Source organism: Molothrus ater, chromosome 13 (assembly GCF_012460135.2).
Source record: "Molothrus ater isolate BHLD 08-10-18 breed brown headed cowbird chromosome 13, BPBGC_Mater_1.1, whole genome shotgun sequence".
In the NCBI taxonomy this organism is placed as follows: Eukaryota; Metazoa; Chordata; class Aves; order Passeriformes; family Icteridae; genus Molothrus; species Molothrus ater.
The window spans coordinates 14,006,228-14,029,197 of record NC_050490.2 but is presented as its reverse complement, the minus strand read 5'-3'; the positions used below and the strand labels follow the sequence as shown (position 1 = coordinate 14,029,197).

General features: G+C 41.9%; 1 protein-coding gene across 1 annotated transcript in view; it reads left to right on the top strand.

Moving 5' to 3' along the window:
• AKAP13 (A-kinase anchoring protein 13) overlaps positions 1–22,970 on the top strand; it is a 206,499-nt gene that overhangs the window by 15,387 nt on the left and 168,142 nt on the right. The window contains exon 2 of the mRNA XM_036389369.2: positions 4,870–4,925. The gene's annotated coding sequence lies outside the window, so the exon portion shown is untranslated. The remainder of the gene's footprint in view (positions 1–4,869; positions 4,926–22,970) is intronic.

Genomic DNA, 22,970 nt, shown 5'->3' with positions numbered 1-22,970 from the left:
GTGTAATTATGAATGGTTTGTGCTGTGAGACAGTGTGATGGCTTCAGTGCTGCCTCTTTGTTATAAATACAGCGTCTTCTGGGCTGTTGTTTAAAGACTCCTTTGGAAGCCTGATTTAATAGTTGAGCTGAGTGAATAATTCAAAACCTTTTTATCAAGTTCTTGTTTAAATTCTTAAATGAGCTCACCATAACCTTTTTATGTACCCCTCCTGCATGTGTCATACAAATATTAGAATAATTGAGTTTTACTAGTGCAAATGTTTCTGTGAAACAAATTTTTAGAGCTTGATGTATGACTGTTTATGGAAAGGGGAATGTTAAAATCTCACACACCAGTGCCTATGCCAGAAACTTGTGCTGGCTTACTTAGGAAAAGGGTGGGGGGCGAGACCCTTGGCTTTGTTGGAGCAATCCTAACTGAGCTGGTTTGTCAGATTGACTTGTTTGCAGTTCAAAAACTGAACACATGTATTTAAAGGAATTTCAGCTATATCTCTTCTTACAGGCCATTCTACAAACAGTAGCAGTACTTAGTTTAAAATATTTGCTTTTTTTCCAGATAAGTACTATTTTGACTCTTTTTTCCTTTTCTCACCCCTTTACATGAGATGAACCAGCACATTCAAAATGCATCTGCTTAGCATCACTGAGTAGCTTAACAAAGGGATGCAGATGAGAGAAAATCCATAGTTACCTTCCAGGTTTCATCATTCCTTGGCTTGAAGTCCAGTCCAGGCTGGAAGAGAGCCTTGCAGATAAGTAATTTGAGTGGATTTAGCATGCCTACTCACATGTATTAATGTTTGCAGACTTGCTGGTGAAAGCTCATTAGTGTTAAGTCACTTCTGAGTACTGATGGTCTTTAAAAGGCAAATGAAAGCCTTGCAACCAGGATGTCTGCAGAACTGGCATCCATTTGTCTTCTGCTTCTGAAGAAAAATGGAAGACTTAAAAAATCTAAAGCCAGCTAAAGAAGCAGGAGTTGAGGATTAGGCAGGGAGCTGGGAGATGCTGTTTTCTCAGTGGAGAATTGTTGCTTAATTGGTTACAAGAATTTAGTCAAGGCTGTTTATTCTGTTAGCAGACAAACCTCCTCCTGTGCATGCTCTGGCAGTGCTCTACCCTCCCTGGCACTGCAGTGTGTGCTTGGAGATGAGATGGAAAATCCTTCCTCTTGCAGTGCGTCATGAGTTTGCAAAGCCTGCTTTGCATGTGCAGGGTTTGCTCTCCAAATTTTGGATTTCTTTGCTGATTTTTCTCCCTGAACTCTGCTGCAGCCACTGGTAATGCCACATGCCCCTTGCAATGCGTGTAGGAATCTGGAATTGCAGACTTGTGTGACAATGGAACTGCAATTGAAGTTTTCTCTTGCCTTCAGTCACAGGTAGTCCAAGTGTAACTACTGACAGTACAGATGCTAGAAACTGGGCATCTGTACATCCATACCCAGGCTATGAGAAACATAAGGTGGTCTTTAGAAGTAGAAGCTTTTAGGTTTTGGGGTTATTAAAAAAAACCCAAACTGACCTCCAAACCCTGGCATCATCACAACAACCAGCTTTGACTTTGCAGAAGGAGCCAATTAAACCTGTTCTTTTTTGGCTTTCTTGAAATTGTCATATTTGTAGAGTCATATTTTCACTGAACAAAATGAGTTGTGTCCAGCACTGTACCCAGTGGGCCTGGGCCTCTGGTTGTGGTGTTCTGTAGTCTGTCAGCTTGAGTGGCAAGAGTGTTCAGACTTGTTCTGACTCCCTTGCATCTGCTGTAACATTGCTGCAGTTGGGGCTTTATTAAGCTGAAAAGACCAAGGAAAATCTCCTGCATGCCTCTTCATTTCCTTGTGATGCAGTATCAGCTCTAACTTTCCACTGTAGGTTCCTTGGACCTGAAAAGAAGGGAGAAATTTTGGGTGGACTTCTGCTTGTTTTTAATTAAATATTGGTGTAACAAGAGTTGTTTTGTGACGAGGAAGACCCAACAATCTTACCAAACATGCAGCACAAGCAGGCTGTCTTGTCATCCCATTACATTCCCACTGTAGGAAACACCCTTTGTGCTTTGATAAATTTGTCCTTATTCATAGTGTGAAACTGCAAATTAACATGTAAAATTGCTTTTGTATGTTGGAGATTTATAACAATTTGTTGTCCCTTCATATTTGTGTTGCAAAGTTTCTGTGAACATAGGGGAGCAATATTACCTTACTTATTATGGGGGGAATCTGAGATTTGGCAGCTTTTTCTGAGGTACCAATTAAATCTGAGCATTTGCAGAGTTTGCTGTAGTTTATGATTGAAGTTGGTGGTTACAACAGACGAGATCCCACTGCAGCACAAAGTGGGGAGCGTGGGTGCCAGCTGAGCTTTGCCTGTTTGCAGATGTGTCTGCAGAGATGCAGGCTAGGGTGGGAATAGAAAAGAGGGAAAAGAGGCTGCTGTCTCCTCATTCCCTGATTCTTTGATCACTGAGAAGAAATTATATGACCACTGGGCAAACTGATCTGTACAGTTTGTGCTCAAGTTTTGTCTAGTATATATAAAATAACCTAAAGGAGGAGGTGGATCAAAATAAGCTCTGGATTTTGTTGTAGCTTGATGCTGTTTGATTGCATATGAATATTCTTCTAGGCAAGAGTTAATTTGTCAGCCTTGTCCCCATTTCCATAAGTACCATTGATACTTCACCCTCCCTGTGGTGACCTGTGAACCATCTCTGCTGGGTCTTCATGCCATTCTAGATTTGGTTATTCCCTCTTTCTGCCCAACAGAGATTTACCATCCTGGTCTAATTCACACTGGTGCCTTTAAGTTTTCCCACTCACATAATAGTGTATTAAAAAATTATAATTTTTGCTTGTTTTTATCTCATTTAGTATTGTCAGAGGGGAAAACTAGTTAAAGACTTGATATGTATTTGGATTGGATGGAATAATGATGAGGTATAGCTGAGTTATATTCTTTCTTTTAAAGCTGCTTGTGGTTTTCTGCTGTGGGTATTTTGATTCTTGTTTATTTTACTCCTTCATTTGGAGAAGAATAGTCTGGGAGAGGGGAAGGAAGAGGGAGGGTTTACCCCTGTAACCATCATTGTTAGCCCTAACTTCTGGTAGAGCTTTGCTGCTTTGGCTCGACCCCTTTAAACTTGAGAAATGTGTTTTTGTTTGCATTTCCATCTTGTTGCATTTAAAAACTATTCTAACTATACCAGATTGTTTGAACATTAATGGGGGAATGTTTTTCAGAGACTTGATAGAGTTTCCAGGCAGCTTTTCATCCGCCAAGTACTGTACTGGGCTCTCACTGCTGAGGTTTTGCTTGGTTTGCTCTAAGAATCTGCAAAGCAACTGTTCAAAATTGCTGACACATGTTAAGTAATGTGGAAATCACCATCCTGCCCCATTGAAGTCTGAGAGTGCTCATGTCGACAATGAGAACAAGATCTGACCCTGAAAATGATATGTGAACAGTCTCAATCTGGAGACCATTTCTAGTGTCTTCCCTCTGACTCTGGCTAGTTTATCCTTTGCTCTTAGGTATTCTATTTTTTAAAAACTTATTTACTCAGTCTCCTAAAAAATACCACATTCTGCCTTGTCCACGTATTTTTGAATTATTTAATTTAATTATTATTTGATGATGCCAAGTTCAGAGTAAAATCTCAATCCTGTAGTTAAGTATCAGGAGAGTTAATACTACTTCTAACAATAATGGTAGTGGTATAATGCTTATTTAATAAGAAATCCATCATCTTGTACCTCCCTTCTCCAAACCTCTAGTTTTCAGCTTTGGAGCAGCTGTAATCAGCCTGTACAACTTCCCTTCGTCCTCTCATGAATAAATCCAACTACCTTATCTTCTCTATCAGAAACTCTTCCCTGGCTTCAGCAGCCTCTGGAGGAGGGTATGAAAGGGGCTTTCACTGCCTAACAGGAAGCGAAATGAATGGAGGAACTTTTGATAATGCCCCGTCTGTCTGAGCGGGGGATCAGCCCGACTAAATTGCAGCAGATTAGTGAATGATAGTGCTTCAGCTGGGGCCAGAATTATAAGTTTTTAATCTTGGAACAAGCAATGATTTCTTCCTCCTAAACAGTGGTCAACTCCCTCTATGATTTGGAGGCTTGCAGTCATCCATATTCAGTTAGTTTGGGTGTGTGGTTTCTTTTTTTTTCCCCCCCCAGTCTGCATTCATGAGTTTCAACAAGCTTTTGGGTTTTTTGGTAGCAGTGATTGTGGTAAAACCTGTCATGGCCACATGCCATTTTTGCCAGTAACTTGTACTTTGCTTTAGATTTTTATGCCTATAATGAGGTCTTGTACTTCCCAGCTTTCTTAATATTGGTATGTGTTATTCTGCCTCAGTCTTTTGCAATTAGCTTTGGGGTGGTTTGGGTATCTTTTTTATAAGAAGCATTTTTGTTTCTGGCCATCTTCAGCCTTACTCTGTGTGTGAACATGGGTGACTCCTTGATTCCCACCCCACGACTTGGTCTAGACTTTCTGATAATCCAGCTCAGTGGGAGGGGGAGATGACTGAAAATCTAAATGGGGCAGTTCAGCTAATTGCCTTAGGCCTGACTCGTCTGCTGGATAACACTGGTTTTATTGCAGCCCAACGTGATTGACATTTGGGGAATTGCACTGGTATAATGCTGGCAGCAGCAGTGAAAAATCTGCCCTATTGTTTCTCATACATTCATTGTCTGAGGAAGAGCTTTTTGTTACAAATAACTATCAGAAAGGCAACTAATGGAGGGAAGTTACCTTTTCTTTAAATCACTGGCTTTTCCAATTCCTAAGAAAAAAATATGAGTGAGAGTAATATCCTATGTACTAAAACTTTGCCTTGTCTATGTTTTTTTCAGGCTTTTTTTTCTTGGATTTTATTACTGGAAAACTCTCTAATGACAACTTTGCTTAGGTAAGTGAAGCAAGATTTTTCCTGTGGATTTTTTTAGAATCACTTCTCCTATCTTAACTTCTTTTGCACGTTGGGCTGAAATGTTGAGCTGCCAGCCAGCTGTGCTGCCTGTGCTGTGGTTAAAGGCTAGAAAGATGTTGTAAACAAAAGTGGGGTAATGCCTCTAATATGACATAAGGACCTCATTTATTCATTGAATCAGATGAAGTGGACGTTGTGCAGAATAATGAAATACAGGTTATATCTGCATATTACTGCATAATCTCATCAATTTATAATTTTTTCAAGAGATGCTCTGCATTTTTTTTCCACTGGAAGGTAAACTTGTTGCTGTCACTTAACATCATTTTGTTATGAAATGCAACCTTCATGCTTCCAGTCTTTTAGATACAGCTGCTCTTCCTCCATCCCCTTCTCTCCCTCTTACCCTTAGGCAGGAGCTTCTGATATGGAAAATCATAAAAAGCTTGAAGAGTTTTATATTTTTTTAGCCCAAAAGACAGGAGAACTTGAACAGATTTAACACCCACTTTTGATCTTTGAACCCCATCTACACCTCTAAAATGCCGATTCCACATAATTGGTCATTGAGAGGATCTGAGTGTTGATTGAAAGCACCTGGTCTTGTCTCTTTCTAAATTCTGTCTATCTTTGGGGCATTCTGAGCACAAATCCAGTGCTGTGGTGCCATGGATGATGGGTGGAAGAGCTAAATGTGCTGCTGTACCAAAATGTACTGTTTTCCTTTGTGGTGGAGAGAAGACCTAATTAACCTGTGATGCAAGGCAGGAAGTTAATCCCTAGACATACAGATAATTTGATGTGCTAGCTGGAGTTCCTTGTTGATCCTGGATGAGGCCAAAAGTAACTGCAGTGTTCAGGTAGGAATATAGCATCCTAACATCTACCATGACAAAAGTGCTGGTGCTCTTTGCAAAGTGTCTGTGAAAGGCTTTTCTTTTTTCTCCTATCTCTGCTTTCTGCTGTAGCCACCCTCTCTTCCTTTTGATGTCCTTCCAGTGAATGGTCAGCACAGCAGCTTCTTTCCTTGAGATGAGAGACCTTGGTGAAATAAAATTGATTGGAGAAGATTTCTGGTTTAAGCCAATCTGCTTTTCCCTGGTATTTGTCCTTCTTCAAGGAGGACTTTAGGAGACTGAAGACAGGCAACTGCAGAGAGGCTTTTGAGTTCCCTTTAGTTTTCTTTTAGGTAGCTCATTGGGGTTTATCTATCTGCCATTCCTTTGCCAGGGTGCTGAACTCAGGGTATTTTGTGTGGTGTAGCTTTTGTTTTTTCCAGAAACACATGGGGATGGGCTGGTAGACTCCAAACTGTGAGTGAGCCAAAAGGTGGAAAAGTCCTTAGCAGAACCCTCTGAGACAGATTGGGATCCAGCACTGCACTGCTCTTGAGACATGCCATTGCAGTGTGCTTGAGGTTCCCCCATGTCTCCCTCAACTGCTTGAGCAGTGACTAATTTGCAGCCTGAGGCTGTATTTGTTGATGCCACTGCCTGTCCAGAGGATGGAGAGGACTCTGCAAATGAGGGAAGTATTTAGGCATCAGTTTTAAGTCCTTTTAACACTGTTTATTAGACACATCTATGAATATATGCAGACTGAGCTAATAAATAACCAGGGAATGGTAGTTAAGAGGAAAGGGCATAATTAATTCTGTCATGTACTCTGTTTTAAAGTCGGGTCCAGAGTAGTAATGTGTTAGGCTGGGAAGGTAAACACTGTCATTATTCAGCAACAAAACATGTACAAGGCTGACATTGTTTTCCTCCTTTTGATATAATAATTTTTTTGCAGTGCTTGGAGTATCTTTGGTGGTCTTTGGTGTGGGGGGAGCCTGATGAAGGCTTTCCAAACCCCACCCTTTCCAAAGGGTCAGTGCTCCTTTATTTGAGTTGAGTTTTGTATTAATGCTGCTGTGCTGACACAGAATGTGTGCTGTTCCAGAAAGCTCTTACTGTTTGCTGTGGTTGGGGTGCTTGGCTGGAATTCCTGCAATATAGTTTGGAGGGAGGTATTTCTGTTTCATCAGGTGATCCCTTTTCAACTCCCCACACTGCAGTGTTATCCCAGGTCAACTGTACATGGCACATAGAAAAAAAATCTTTTTTGTGCAGATGCTGTTAAAAAGCCAGCATGAGTTTACCTTGTATATACATCTTTTTGTTTCCTCCTCCAACTATACCAGCATGCAGAGAATGGTTTGACTTCAGCAAATGCAGTTTTCCATGGTCCTTCAAGGTTAATGTGTTTGGATCTTTTTTAGTGGGGAGAGGGATTTGGGGAGTCCTCGCTTTGCATCCTAAAGCATCTGAAGTTGCTGTGAGAATGATGATATATTTGCTAAAAGGAAGAGTTGTCATGGTAAAAGTTACTTAAAGCAAGGTAGTTAACTTTGCAGCATGCATGATAAATAGTAATTGGAGAAAAAGCTAAAGAGCTTGTAATTTGAAGTTCCCCCTGCTTCTGTTACTCATAGCACAGCCTCTTTCCTTTCCTTCATACCTCTCATTTTAGCAAATTTTTTGATGTATAGTTACACACACAGAAAAACAAGCAAAGATTTAATATACGTATTTCTATCTTGACTGTGCCCCACATGACCCACCCTGGATATCAGATCACTTGAGTTTGCATAAGTGAAGATGTGTGTATCCAAACTGGGTTGGTGGTGTTCAACCCCTCAGTGCCTCTTTCTGTTGAGTTTTCTTACAAGTTTTGCAGCTCTGGCTCTTCTGGCAGAAGTCTTGGACAGAAAACACTCATGGAGACACCAGTGGAATAGCTGATGCAGCTCAGCAGCCACCTCCTAAAATAAGTTGTGGAAGGATGCCTGTTTCTCTTAGCAGTATTTTCTTTGGAAGATGAGCATCTCCTCAGCATGTCCTTGGCTTCTGTGTCTCCCTAGCAAGCTGCAGCACTGAATACTCCTTCTTCCACTGTTCTCAGCTCAGTTTAAAACTTCTTCATTCAAAGTATTTCTGTGGTCCTTCAAGGTCTGCTCTGTCTGATTGCAAAACTCCCAGGAATTTGGAGAGGGAATCCTTCCTTTGGGTGGATTGAAAAGAAGTTGCGTGTTTTCAACTTGCACAAGGTCTTTCTTCAGAGTATGAAGTATTTTTTAGGGAGAGAGATCTCTTAAAAAATTATTAGCCCTTGGTGGGTGGCATGAGCAGCATTGACTGGAGGGGCAATTGTTCTGTGATTCATGTGCTGTTTATTTTGCAGGCAGTGATGTTTTTATATTGCTGAGGCAGATGGAGGGATTCCCAGCTCCACAATCATGACCCTGGGGGAGAGGAGCTGGTTTTAGGTTTCACCACTTGGATGATGAGGTTAGCCTGAGACAGAGATGCATCCCTGTGTATGGAAATGGTCTTGGCCCAGATCTTGTCTGGTGATGTAAAGCCTGAGAAAGGACCAAGAGGTCAGCTTCAGCTTTTTAAGGAATGTGATGTATGGTCATTCTGTGGCATGTGTGGACTGCTGCTTTTTTATTTCAAAAAGGGTAAAAATGTGCTTGTAAGCTTATTTTTTTTTAAACACACTAATTAGAGCTACAATTAGCACTAAAGTAGAATCTACTTTACAGCTACACAAATATTTATATCTCTGATACTGAAGCACTAATGATAAAGAATCCCAAGAGGTTTTTTCATAGCTACAAAGCAAGGAAGATTTCTCCCATTCTCTGCCTCTTAGAACCTTTCTTCCACTTCACCTACTTCCCTCCTACTGAGCTAAACAACATTCTCAATCTGCACACGCTGGGACTTTTTTTTTTTTTGCATCTATAGCAGTCTTGAGTAATTACTCTGCAGTTCTAATGCATGTTACAGAAGGGAGCTCCTCTGCTTCTGTCAGTCAATGGTATCTAGAAAACTGAAGCTCTGAAACCAGCTAAAATGAATAGAATCTTGTTTCCTCTTTGCTCACATGGGCACTTACTTCCCCATCTGCTTTGACTTTGAAGACTGCTGAGGTTCTTCCTCTGTCTGACCCACTTGGCATAAGCTAGAGAGGATTGTCTTTCTTCAATAGCCAAGTTTATAGGGCTTCAGCTTGTTCGTAAATAATCCTTAGAGTTTTGAGTGCTGCCTTTCTCCTTCTTTGCCCTTCAAAACTGACCTGCTGTCATTTGTGTACAAACTGGGGGAATATTTTTTCAGTCTATAGATGGAGGAGAAGATTTGTGCAGTCATTGGACGTGAGAGGCTGTAAAGTGTGCTGAGATTTCACTCAGGATCCGTGATTTTAAGTACTTATCCACTTTCAATTTGTGATCCCAGCACAAAAGAGCATCACCTGTAGAGGAGGGTTTTGCTCTGCTAGTCCTTGAACAAACACAGTTCCAGAGTACAAAATACAGGACTTGGAAATGCAGAGGCATCTCTATAGGAATGTGTAAATATTTAGTGTACTTCAGAGAAGGACAAGGTGTTGCTCTGCCTTTGCTTTCAAACTGAAGTACCTGCACCAGTAATTGGTTTGCATGTGTGAATGGTTATTTTAAGGTAGCATTAAAACTCAATTTCAGCTTTACTGAAGTTCTGCAGAGGCCTTGTGATCTGCATGTGGTCCTTTTGGCTCTTGGTAGCAGGAGATAGCAACCCTCTGTGGAAAGATAGGCTGTAATTTTGTCCTGCTTTGAACATGTGGGATTTTAAGTATTTCCTATGTGATGCATTACTAGTATAAACAAACTGTTTTGTTTAGTGTAAGCTCTTTATCCTGATAGGATTTGAGACATCTTATAAAGCAATCACTGTAAATTTAAAACTAATATTTGGCATTATTTAAATAAACATAAATCAAGATAGTATACAAACAACACAAGTTCCCAGCCCAGGGACCTGAAAGAGAGACCTACTTGGATGTAGCCTGTGCACTTTTTGTCCATTTCCCTATTAAATTTAAAGCATTGTGCACCTAATTAATACCTTTTAAAATTTATGTCAGTGATAAAATGGGTAAATATTGCAATGGACGCAGATTTTAGTGCTACAATTACAGAATAGATGTAAAAGCATGTAGGGTAAGTTGATGTTTGTGCAGTCTTGTGGTGCAGCATCTTTGCTGCCCTGGTTGGTTTGATACAGAGGATTCAAACTGAAGCCTTTAAGCTGGAAAGGGTAAATTACTGTTTAGTGTGTTGTAAAAGGTCTTGTAGACTGTGGGAGTAGATGAGTTATTTGAAAAACATAATGCTGGAAAGAAATTGCCATGCCAGACTGTTAAATTTCATTGCTGTGTTAATTAGATAGGAAGAAGCCCCTTATTTTATAAAGTTTTCCAACTCAGTTGAAGCTCTATCACATTAGAAGCGACAAGTGAATGATCAACTCTTGTCTGGGTGCCAGGAGCCTTGTACTTCCAAACTAATTGTGTTTTTATGAGCCAGTGTTAACTTTTGGAAAAATAAAGCTTAGGCCTTGGAAAAAAACAGATGCTGATGAATATGGGAGGGAATGGGGAAAAGAATATTGTGTTCCTGGTAATGAGGTGACCTCTGGTGCTCTAATTTCACTTACCAAGTAGCTGCTATGTTTTGTATATAAAATGTAAAATTTTGCCTTTGAGGAGCTTCATTTTAGAGGGTAGAGGAGTTCACAATCCTTTCAAGGCCTGGTAATCCAAGAGGGAATTCAGTATCTTCATAGATGGAGATGTGTATGAGGTTTTTTAATTCATCAGGCTTTTCAAAAATGTACAGATTTGCAGATGCGTGAGGGACCGGGGGGAAGCCCTTGCCTCTAAGTGGTGGTAAAATTTAAAACTCTTATGGGTATGGCTCTGATCAACATTCATTTCAATGTTCCCATAAAAAGCTTATGACTTGGCAGGGTTTCAAGGACTGAGAAGAAAAAAGCTCTGTATACAACATGTTTTATTAATGTTGAAGGAGTAATATTGCTGTATTTCAGTCTGCCACTGCATAGAATAAGTTCTTTTTGGCTCTTGTACACTTTGGCTTTTCACTTGAATAAAACAAGGTGTGACTTCATATCTGCTTTTTCTTAGTAGCCTTGTATTAATCAGGAGTATACATATTTCCAAGTTTTGGCTAGGATTCATCCTTTTTCTTTCTAATTCTCCTGTGTTGTAGAGTGAATTCATGATTCTTGACCCTCAACTGATACTGTTAAAGTGTATTTGCATAAGCCTTGATGTTAAGCATCACATCCCACTTACTTGTGATGACTTTTTGCCCCCTTTTAAGCTATATGTAAAGGTGAATTTGAAATTAGGCAGCTGAGAAAGAAGTCATCTGTTGAAACTTGGCAAATGTGGTTGAACTAATAAAAGCAAATCTAAAAAAAAAAAATACTTTTAAGGGAAATCAGTACTGTAAAACACAAGCTTTAAGATGAAATTGCTGAAGTTAATTTGCACAGCCAAAGTGCAAGAAGAGGCAGATAACACCAGTCAAGCACAAAATCACAATTTACAGGCACATAGTGGTGTTACTTTGGTAAGATTACCTCTGTGTGGGGCTTGGCTGGTGATCAAGGCATGGCTCAGCATCGGGCACGCTCTGAAGCAGGAGTCTGGCTTCAAATCCTCAACACCAGCCTCTTTCAGAGAGTGCTGTGCTGCCTGGCAGTGGGACACAGCCTGGGCTCTGTGAGGCAGGAGGAGTTGGGGTATGTGACTGCTTAAAAGCAGATTTTATTCCCTAAGTTACTGCACGGGGTTTGGCTGGAGTAGAGGTAATTTTTTGTATAGTAGCTAATATGGGGCTGTGTTTTTGATTTGCTCTGGAAGCTGTTGATAAGTCAGGGATGTTTTGGGTACTGCTGAGCAGAGTTTACACACAGCCAAGGCCTTTTCTGCTTCTCATCCATCCCACCTGTGAGCAGGATTGGGCACAAGGAGCTGGGAGGGGATGCAGGTGGGACAGCTGACCTCAGATGGTCCAATGGATATTCCAGACCATATGGAGCTATGGTCAGTGTATAGAGCTGGGGGAATAGGAGGAGGATGTTCAGAGAGATGGTGTTTGTCTTCCCATATCATCATCGTGTGATGGAGCCCTGCTTTCCTGGAGATGGCTGAGCACCTGCCTGCCCATGGGAACTGAGGAATGAATTCTTTGTATTGCTTTGCTTGTGTGCAGCTTGTGTTTTAATTATGAACCTGTTTTTAAACTCAATGCATGAGTTTTCTCACTTTTAGCCTTCCAATTCTCTCCCTCATTGCACTGGTGTGGAGTGAATGAGTGGCTGTGTGGGTCTGAGCTGCTGCCTGGGGTTAAACCATGATAACTATCATACTGTTGAAAATTGACATAGTTATATCTCAATCTTATGCTTCTGATTTGTGAGTACTGTTGCTTAATTAACAACTGTGAAGCGCTTGGAGCACTTTATAAATGCTGGAGGATTGTAAAATATTGCATTTGCGTGTGCACGCTCTTAAACGCGGAGATTTCCACATTTCCACACTCCTGCTGCACGAGCGCTTGGCTGAGTCACACAGGCTCCTCCTGACCCAGTTCTCTCCTTGTTTGCTCACTCCCCCCATTTGGCCCAAGCCATCAGCCTTTTACGTGCCCACCTTCCTGTCACACATTTGTGAGTCTGTCCCTTGAGAAGCAAGCAGTTCTGCTCCACAAGTGTTCAAAGGGTAGAGGGGGCTTGGAGCAACCAGATCTAGGGATAGATGCTCCTGCCCATGGCTGGGAAGTTGAACTAGGTTTTTTTTAAAGGTCCCTTCCAACTCAAACTATTCTATGACCTCTTCCATAGAAGCACCTTTGAAGGTTATTATCAGCCCTTGGCCTGTTCCAGGAACGCTTTTCCCCACACCCATGAGGTTGGGCTCTGGTTCCTGGCAGCAAACTAAATCTTCCTTCTGTTTCCTTCCTTGTCTCTCTCCCAGGCCCTGCACAGAGGTTTGGCAGGTGCCCTTTAGGGAAACCATTTGGACTTTGATTTGCTTCCCCAGAGAGGAGGTGGGTGAGCCTTAGCTGCTGTTCTCCCTGTGGTGCTCATGGGGATCCCTGGAGCTGAAGAGGAATTAAAGGGCAGCGGGCAGGCTTGGACCGGGGCTGCAGATGGATGTGTGCAGGTGCTCCCTGTGGCAGGGACACAGTGAGAAGGTGCTTTTCCAGGAGAGCTGATGTGCCTGTTGTGGCCAGGGGCAGTGCTCCTTCTGCACAACCATGCTGTAATGGCAACTGCTGCCTTTGTGCCTCTATCTGACCCATAAACATTTTGAAAATTTCTTTGATATTCATCAGTACTAGAGAGCTGAGACCCACTCATGAGAACATGATTTGATTAGTTATTTGAAGAAGTTCCCACTTCTCAGATCAGAGTAGGCTGGATTTTTCAAGAGTATGTTATTGGCAGATGAAAACAGAGCACTGGAGTGTCTAACAAGAGATGCAGAAATCCCAACTGCTTCACCAAGAGGTGAAATCTCTTTGGAACCAAACTGGAGCTCCCTGGGACTTGCTGGTGTTACCTGCAGTGCTGGCACCAGCACTAATGTCTGGCATGCTCTGAAAGGGGGAAAGCTCATGTAACTTGGTCTGCTGAGGCAAGGCTTTAATTCAAGCGTGGATAAAGCAAGGAATTTGATCAGGCTTCTACCATCGGTCACACTTTGAGCTAAGTGAAAAGGAGTAGAGCTGAGTTGTGGGACACAGGGTTTTTCTTGTGAAATCTGAAGATTGGCAGATCCATGAAAAATACGCATGAATAGTCCCCATCAATTGCCACGTACTCAGGTTCAGCTCTTTGCCATTACCTCTGTGCAGTGAGCTCATGGCATGGATGGTATGGAAGAATTTAGTTTTTGTTTTTGTCTTGTCCTGTCAGCCAGTTCTCTCAGCATCTCTTAACCTTGGATATTTATGGCTTGAAATAAAGTGTATGTTGAGTTGCATTTAATCCTAAATTAGGTCTATACTCAAACTAGCAAAGGATGAAAAATTCTCTTATGCCGGAGCCCTTCTTGGGGAGTGGAGAGGGACTCTGTTGGTTTTCTTAAAATAAAAATGAGGGGAAGGGAAAGAAGAATAGATGGTTAAGTGGTTTCAGTCACTATTAATGTTTGCCTACTGCAGCAATAACTTGTATTTCACATCTTTTCCCAGGGATGGGAGAGGAAGAAAGGAAATGAGGAAGTTGGTAGTACAGTTTTAGACTTGGTTAGCACTTGTTCAACTGATGTATGTGTTATAAACCTAAAAGTTGCTTTTATTTATGCTCAGTTGTGCCCAACATTCCTAGGAGTTCTGGAGTTGCAGTCTATTGGAAGATCTAGGCTGTTGTCATTGTGGTGTTCACTGTGCAGAAGGACTTGGAAAGTTGGCATTTTTTTTCAAATTTCAAGTATTCCTTGGTCCTGGCATTGCTGTGAGGTGTCATGAACATTGTCAGCAATAAAATTTTCTTCTGGATGCCTTTTGCACTTGTTGCTGTGCTCCTTTCCATCTTCTTTCCAGGCTGTCATTACCACCTTCTTTCTTTCTTACTTCATTTTTTCCAGAATTTTGTTTAGCAAGGAATGACATTTTGCAAACAAATCAAACCTGGGGTAATCTTAAACTTCCGAGCTGACCTTGCTATGAGTGGAGTTTTAGAGGGGGGGATGATCTCAGTGAGGAGGTTATCACATGGTCTCCTGTGCTGTGCTCAGGTCCATGAGCTGTGTGTCTGCCACTCACTCACCTTGGCTGGCTGGAGCTGAACTTGGCTGTTTGTGCCTGTTTAAGAAGTTAATCTTTGTGAAAGGCTGAAAGCTGCTTGGCCTGGTGTGGTTGCCTCAGCTACAGGAACGTAAACCAGTAATGCTGGGGAAAACAGAGGGATAAACATTTGCTGCTCTTTATTTCCGTGAGGAGTTACAAGAACCTGGGATACATTTAGTGACTTGGAACAATTTTTATTTGAGTGCTGGCTCTGTCATGACCTCTGCACGTAATGAAATAAAGTACTCAAGCCTTGCAATGCAATAAGGAAAATCTGTTAAGATTGTAGTTCCTTTACATCAGCTGACCTTCGTCTGACTAACAAACCAATTTGGCTTAATCCTTGTTTTTTAATTAAACATCAGATACTTGAAGGCATAAGTTACTGGCAATTAATCAAAGCATCTAGGAAGCCTGGCCATTGGTCTCTATACTGCACAGGTTGAAAAGCTTGTGCATAGGTTGATACTTTAAATTAAATATATAAAGATGAAAGAAAAGGGGATGAACCTAAGAACCATAAAGCTTGCTTGTTGCTGTTCCTGTGAATTAATTGCATCTGTAGTTTTCGCTGAGCTTATGTTCAGGTTGCACCATGGAATAGTTGAAGTGTCACTCCCTTGGAGGCTCAGGAGTGACATTTACCAATGTGGCCTCCTAAGACAAAGTTGATTAATGATGTAACCTGTCCCCTCTCCAGTGAAATCACAAGAGTGTGGGCTCTGCATCTGCTGCTGTTTGCTGTCTCTCCCATCTTCTTCCCAAGCCCTGGAGAAAGAAATAAACAAGGTGTTAACCATCTCAAGGTTGGACAGTCTGTCGAGAGGTCACTGGTATTATTTGGGGACTTTTCTGTTTTAATGTACAGTCTTGGAGCCATTTGAGAAACTTTAAAGATCAGGTCCCATAGAGTAGATAAAGAAGATGTGTGCAGATGTGACCCTTGTGTGCATTGTCCCCCTTTTTTTGTGTGTGATAAGTGATGCCCCATGAGAAGTCCTCTTGCAGACATATAGATGGCACTAATAGTGATGCAGGATGATGTTTGCAGACTTTTATGGGTAATACCACAAAAGTTGGTGTTCTTTCCTGACTGCTGTCAGCATTTATGCTTCTGTGACTTTCTAAGATGTGTGGTCTGTATGTTACTAAAAACATACAGCAAATAAACTTGTCCAGGCAAGAACATGACCTTGATGCACAATCATTACCTAGAGCCCTAGGCTGGAAAGAATTATTAGTGTTGGAGATTGTGGTAAAGAGTCATCTTCCAGGTCGGTCCCTAAATATAGTCCTTAAAAGGTTTTAGCAATGCTTTTGGACTATAATTTTTTACTTGCTAAGGACATAAATCTTGTTATTACAAGGGAATGCAAAAAAAAAAACCCCAAACTTCTTTCAATTCACAGTACATTTCTCATTTTACAAAAGAAAAAAGTGCCTGACAGATGCTGAAGAGTGTACACCTTTTGAAGCTGTGTGGAAATGAATATTCAACTTATGAGCCAGGAGCAAGATGCAGCAGGGATTGTGTGAGAGCTTTCTGTGGGAGGAATTAACTTCCCATGGTTTACATAGTGTAAAAAGAGAAGACCCCTCTTTCCTTGATGGGAGTAGCCCCACTAAAGTCAGAGCTCCTATTCACATGGAGGAAGATTTGCAGATTCAAGTCTTAATTTAGATGTATTTGTTTGTGTAAGGCTGGCTTGGTAATACAGATAATAGAATTTATTAGGTCTGTTAAACTTTCAGATTTCCATCCAGTTTAAGAAGAATTTATTGGAATTTACTGCTTTGAAAAATGAGCCTGTCATTTCCCGAGGAGTAGTAAAGAACACTGGCAAAGATTATAATGTCTTTCAAGACACAGCAGTGTTTCTCAGTGGTGTTTGTAGGCTGCCTGGCACACAGAGCCTGAGAGGGCAGTTTTAGTGCTGCTTTAGTGGTGTTATAATATCTAACCAACCCAAGCACGGCTGGTTGAGCATTGGTGGGGGTTCCTGACTTTGTCCATGACTTGGAATGCACAGGAGCAGCAAAGCTCTGTAATGCAATACAGGACGATGATGGAGTTGGAATTAATTTGCTGGGAGTTGCCTTTTCATGGGGGAATGGGGAGTTTCTGCTCCTGAAAGAGATCTCAGACCCAAAGATCCAACATCAGCCTTCAGACCTTTCTCTAGCAGTACTTTTAGGAGAGTGATGAGTTGGAGAGGGGAATCTCTTCATGTGAAGCAAAGACTTTGAGGATCCAGAGTTGGGATCTGAGCAAAAGTTACAAAGCAAACTTAATGACACCTATGCTTTTCTGAGGTGCATTCCTTAAGCTGCTGTGGTTGTGAATGTATCGGGTTATACCTATATTTCTTTGCTGTGTTTGAGCAAACTCTTTGAATTCTTGACATGAGTTGAACACCTTGCTCAATCCTAATGCACGTGACTGTTTTCTGAACACCAACAACCTGGATGCTCATCATTTCCATTTAAGCCACGATGCATTTGGTGACCTTTGAGAAACTTTCTTCTTGTTGCTCATGTTCCACTCCTTGGCCTCTGAAGGGGCAAGGATGATACAAGGATGTGGTTTTTTCCTCCTGCCACTCCAGTTCAGAAAGGGCTGGAAAATTCTCTATCAAAAGTCACTTAAGGATTTTTTGTCTGCCTTAGGGAACTTTCCTTTCTCTGCCTTGCATTGTCTTGTAAAAACAATGTTTCCCTTGGAACACAGTGTACCTGAGAGGCAAGACATGTGCTTATGTTGCTGGTTAATCATCGTGGGTGCTGATGTGGACTAAGTTTTTGAGGCCAACAACGATGATCAAAGCTGGTTTTCAACAGGAGTGATGCTAGTGTGAGAGCTAGGGTGCTGATGGGACCCAGTTCAAATGGGAAGAAACACAAACTGCTGGCTTTCAACTATTTTTTTTAAGAATATAAGACATAAAGGATTATTTTCTAAGGTGATTATATATTAATGCAGCAGCTGGACTGAGAACCCGCATTTTTGGTAGGTGCATAAGCAGCATTGTGCAGTTCTGCCTCTGTGCACCTTTAGTGTTCATTCCTGTCATGTCCCATCCACCCAATACAAAACCCTCTTCAGGGGATGGGAACTTCAGTGGACCTGTGCTGTTTATCCTGACTAAAGGGTTATTCTTGGTGCCTTGTTTTCCCCTTCCATTGCTCTCCTCCAGCCTGCTTTTGTTGAGCTGGCTCAGAGCTGGGCTGCTGCTTGCAGGCAGAAGACATGAAGTAGTGTGGGAACAGTTTCTTGCTGACAGAATCCATGAGCTGGTGATAAAGAGAAGTCCTGATACATTCTTCTGCAGTCCCCAGTCCAGATTGCTCTCACGCTCCCTTCTGCCTTGTGTCTGTGATAATACCCACTCCCAGCAGTCTGGGAAAGGGGGTGCTTTTGGATTGCTTTCATTTGAAAAAAGGAAGAAGGTTGAAATATTTGATTAGGCATGGGAGGTGAGAGTAATGAACATGGTAATGTGTCATTTAGGTATTCAGAGCAATTTGACACATTTTAGACAAAGTGTTGCATTATAAATGTTATTTGCAGTACAACAGGCAGATGAGGGATGTTTTACTACGAGGCAGCGTTGTGGAGGAGCTCAGCCTTATGCTTTGGGAATGAGGCTGAGCTTCTTGGGAGAAATTCTACAAAAGAACCCAGACCACAAAACCCCCTCCATTTCTCTAGACTTGTAGAAAAGCATAGCTCAGAGGCATATCTGGGCACCCGCTCTGCTGTGTGCCTCAGACACTCTGTGGTCAGTGGAATCTTTCCATTCTGTTTCTATGTCAGGTGGCCTCAGGCAGAAGGGAGCCCAATTTACCTGCCTAAAGGGACTTCAAAATGATTCCTTGTTTTGTCATTTATGTGCATCAGGACTATGCAGTAGAGACACATGCTTACAATGAAAGGAAAACTGAATCTGCATTCTTCTCTTTTGCTTTTTTGTGGGCCTTTTGGTTCATGACTCAAAGGCTCTTGCAGAGGCTTCTGAGCCAAAAATGCAGCTGCATTTTTCAGTCACATGCTGCGTTGCCAGATCCAATAATAGCAACTATTGGGCAAGAGAGAAGAGAATAATACAACCTGCCTTACTGCAATTGTTTGTGGAACCGTACTCGTGGGAAGTTGAAGATGATTTTCATAGTGAGCAAACCTTTTTATGAACTTCCTCCATCTCCTCATCCCTATGCATGTGGTGCTTGTTAACACCCTGGGTGCTTGTGGAAATAGCACTGCTAATAAGGGACATCTCCTTGGTTTGTGATGGAAAACCTGTTACCAGTGACTGAACTGTGAGATATTCCTGGAAGAGCAAGGTCCAGTAGTAGGGGAGAGGGTTTGAATTGCAGCTGGAAAGCATTGAGAAATCCTTTTGGCAAATATATTCAACTGAGAAAACAAAAGCAAAACAGAGACCTGATGGATCCTTGAAGTGGACTTTATTCCTTGTGTTATGTTTCCCAAGGAGTTCACCAGCATGTTTTGCACATCTTCAGTCTCCAAACTGGTGCTCTCGTCTTTCATCTAAGATTTTAGTTTTACATTATGCAATGAGAAAGATTTGTCCTGTTGAAAGACAATGTAAAGAAGAAAAGGAGTAATATTGTGAATCCTCCACAGTGGTGGGTTGGTAGTGTGACCCTGTGATACTCATTGTTTGCATCTCATCAGAAGACAGCCTGTAGGCTTTGAGCCATGTGCATTTTTTCCCAATTGAGCAGTTGTGTCCTATGTTGGATCCTTCCCATAGAGTATGGAAAATAAAATATGCTTTTAGTATTTCCCAAATTTATGACAGCACTTGATATTTAGCCCATGTTTTGCCTTTTATGTAATAGATATGCTTTCTTACTGCCCAAATTTTGAAGTACTCTTTACAAGCTTATGAAACTTCTTTAATCCATTACTGAAGTGCTGCAAACACAGACTATGGCTGTGAACAGTACGAGCTATTGGTGAAGAAAAATAACCATCTTGGAGGCCTTTAAAATAAAGGTTGCATTTTGTTCTACTTTAGAAAGACATTGGCTTGCCACAGTTTCAGCATTGCTTCTTTTTCCTCTCTGCAGATTGTGATCTTTCTTCTTGGGAATATAAATATCATTCACATTTTATTGTTCTTTGTGCATGCTAGCTATGAGGTTTGTCCTGCTGCTGCAACTCCTTGTGTTGGAGATGTTGGCCAGAGAATGTCCCCATCTGGCAGGGGCACATCTGGACCTCCAGCCAAGCAGTGCTGTAGCAATTATTTCCAACAAGGCTCCTGAAGTAAGAAACCAGATGTGCTTGTATTGGGATTTTGGGTGACAAACAAGACATGGATAGGAGGGAATGCCACCTATGTTTAGACCACGCTGTTTTCTGTGTCCTGTTGCTCTTGGCATTGGGAGGGAGGAAGCGTTTGGGGACAGAGCAGTAGCTGAACAAAACAAGGTGAATCAAGGGCAGAGCAAGAAGCTTAACTTGCAATTTCCTTGTCTTTGTTGGTTTAAATCTGACCCTCCACATTGTTTAATGTTTTGTATTTCATTTCCTCAGTTGCTTAAGGAATGGTTGAGGCTGGCAGAGATGCTTCGAAACCATGGTCAGGTGGGGCATGTAAGATTTGAATCAAGAACTTGGTTTTTACCTCCAGTGGAGATTCAAGTTTGATTTTAAAATAGGTCAGAGAAATTATTTGCTTGTTCCAGTGGTGCAGAGAAACCTTTTAGTCCTGGTTGGCTCATAATTTCGTTCTGTACCCTTGAGGATGAAAAAATAAAGTCCAGTGTCAAAGTCAAGTGTTCTTGCACAGCAGGACCCAAATCAGTGTGTTAGTGGTCAGAGTCTTGCTTGCAGCAGAACTGGATTTGATATTTTGCTGCATCTCGATGTTGACCTTTTGTTTCCAACCGCAGCAGTTTGCTACTTTCCTCTCCTGGTGCTCTGGCAGTGGAGAGGTGGAATTTGTAAAGGAAAACAGCTGTAGTTCAAGCTGTGGAAAAGTTACTGAAGGCAAATCCCTTGGGGTTATTTGGCTTGGTTTTCAACTTTGAATTTCTCCTGTAAGCGTTTTAGAAATGGGCCTAATCCTGGAGTCATGGGCTTGAGAGGAATGTGAAGATGAAATTCTTCAGCCTCTAACAGAAGCAATAGGACTTTGAATGACCCTAATGCTTGCTTTTGACCCTAATGTCATCTAAAAAAAGGAAAGAAACAACCTCTCACCCTCACATAAATAAAATTCAGTAGGTAGATGTTTATCTCCTCTGGAAACACTGGAAAAACTTCGTTTTTCTCTGTTGCTGTGATTGTCCCCACCTTTGCCATTCCTCCCTAATCACATGCATACCCCCAGCTCATGGGAGGTTTGCATGGGAAGATCTCTGTTGCTTAGGAATTAATCGGCTTCTGCTGGCTGTCCTTCCTCCACCTGAAGTTCTCAGGTGATCTCTTCCTCTTGCGTCACCCCTAAGAATTCAGATGTCAGAAAGAGCCTCGCCCTGAGGAATTTAGAGCTCAGTGAAGAGCCCTTCCTGTAGGTCCCTGGGGAAAGCCCCAGCTTGCTCAGCTGGCTGCTCTCCAGGCTCACAGGGATGCTGGAGGGGAACAGGCACAGGGCTTTCCTTGGGACGTCCCAGTGCTCAGGCTCCTTCTCCCACACTAGGGAACCCACTCCAGCAGAAAAATAATGCGTCAAAAGAAATGTGGGTGTCAACCTGGCTGACTCTTGATCCAGCAAGCAGCAGATGTGTGGCTGGTGGCACCTCAGGGGTGAGCAAAACCTCCTAGTGACAACTGTTTGGAGCTGGCAGTTGTTGAAACCTTACTAGAGATGAAATTCCTCTCTGGAGGAGGCTTAGCAACAACCCATAGATGAGCACCTCTGAAATTTAGCTTTGTCTTCCCAGCACTGATCAGTGTCAGGTTTCCCTGGATGATCTAAGATCAAAAGGCTGTTTGAGATTTTCTGTGAGGCTATGACTTTCAGTGAAGGGGCATTTTTTTCACCTGTGGTACCATCCACTTGGGATCTGGTGGGTTGTCTGTGATCTCTAGCAACCTCTAGTGCTAAATGCATGTGCTGTAGGCTAGCACCCCTTATATTTTTGTTTTGGTGGGAGTGAGAATGATTATTTGAAATTGCTAGGAAGAAAATTGAATGGACATGGGAATGTGTGGTGAATTTCTCCGAATACTTTTCTTCATCTAAACCCCTTTGTTTAGATTTCTGGGCAGACATTAAATTCTGCTGTCTCTATTTTCTGTTGGTAGAAATGCCAGAACCTATTAATTTATCTAAAGCATATTATTTCTTATTATTTATGCATAGAACACACAAAAGTTAAATTGGCATCAGCACGTCACTGCTTTCCATGGCTTAACTCCTTCTAATCCTAAACATGCTGTGAAAAAAGTTCACATGCCCTTAGTTGAAATCAATGAAATGTATATTGGAAAACCTGTCAGGGGGTTTTGATTACTTGTCATTAAGTTTTTATTTTTGTTTTGTTACCAGCTAACCCTGTTCATTGCTCTGCTGAATGACAGTCAAGTTTTGAAGAAGGCAGGCAACGTCTGACCGGGAGATCAGCCACAATTGCAGGAAAGAGGAGATAGCAACAATGTGAGGCTGGGTTTGCAAGAGGTGAATCACCACTTGCATAGGTGTAGATAGATAGATAGGCACTTGAAAAGCCTACCTGCACATGGAACTGCAGGTACTGCCTTTGCTTGATTGCTGTGTTGGTGCCTGGGTAGTGCCCACAGTCCTGTTGACACTCATGTGCTGTTGCACAAGTGGTCATTTACAGGTGCACTGGGAGAAGGGTGTGTCCTGACAATCAGTTGGCTTTAACTTCTTCTTTTTCCTTCACTGAGCAAAAAGCTGCTTGGGGTAGGTAAGGAGAGGAGGGTGTTCTGCTGGGTGAAAACTGTTGTCTGCTGTAAATAAAGGTCCTTTGCTTCAGGGGATGGTTGGGGAAGAAGTCCCTGATGTGCTGGCAGGTACGTCAGCAAAGTTGCCCAATGGCCTGGTGTACCTGAAGTAGGATTTGGTAAGTGATGGTAGCTTCATGTAATTTGTTTTTGTTTTTTTGAGGATGCCTAGCAGCTGGCAGTGAAGTCATCCCAGTGCTAGTTGGGTCACTGGCTGTAACTCTTGATTAACGGGGAGGAGTGTGCTTTGCAGAGAAAATAATGAGTAGATCTTCCTGTGTGTGAAGCACATGGGAGGATGCAGGCACCTCCAGGATTTCACTTTGCTGTGTGAATGCAGAGTCAGTAACAGGCTCAGGTAATCTCAGGTTGTATTTGATGTTAG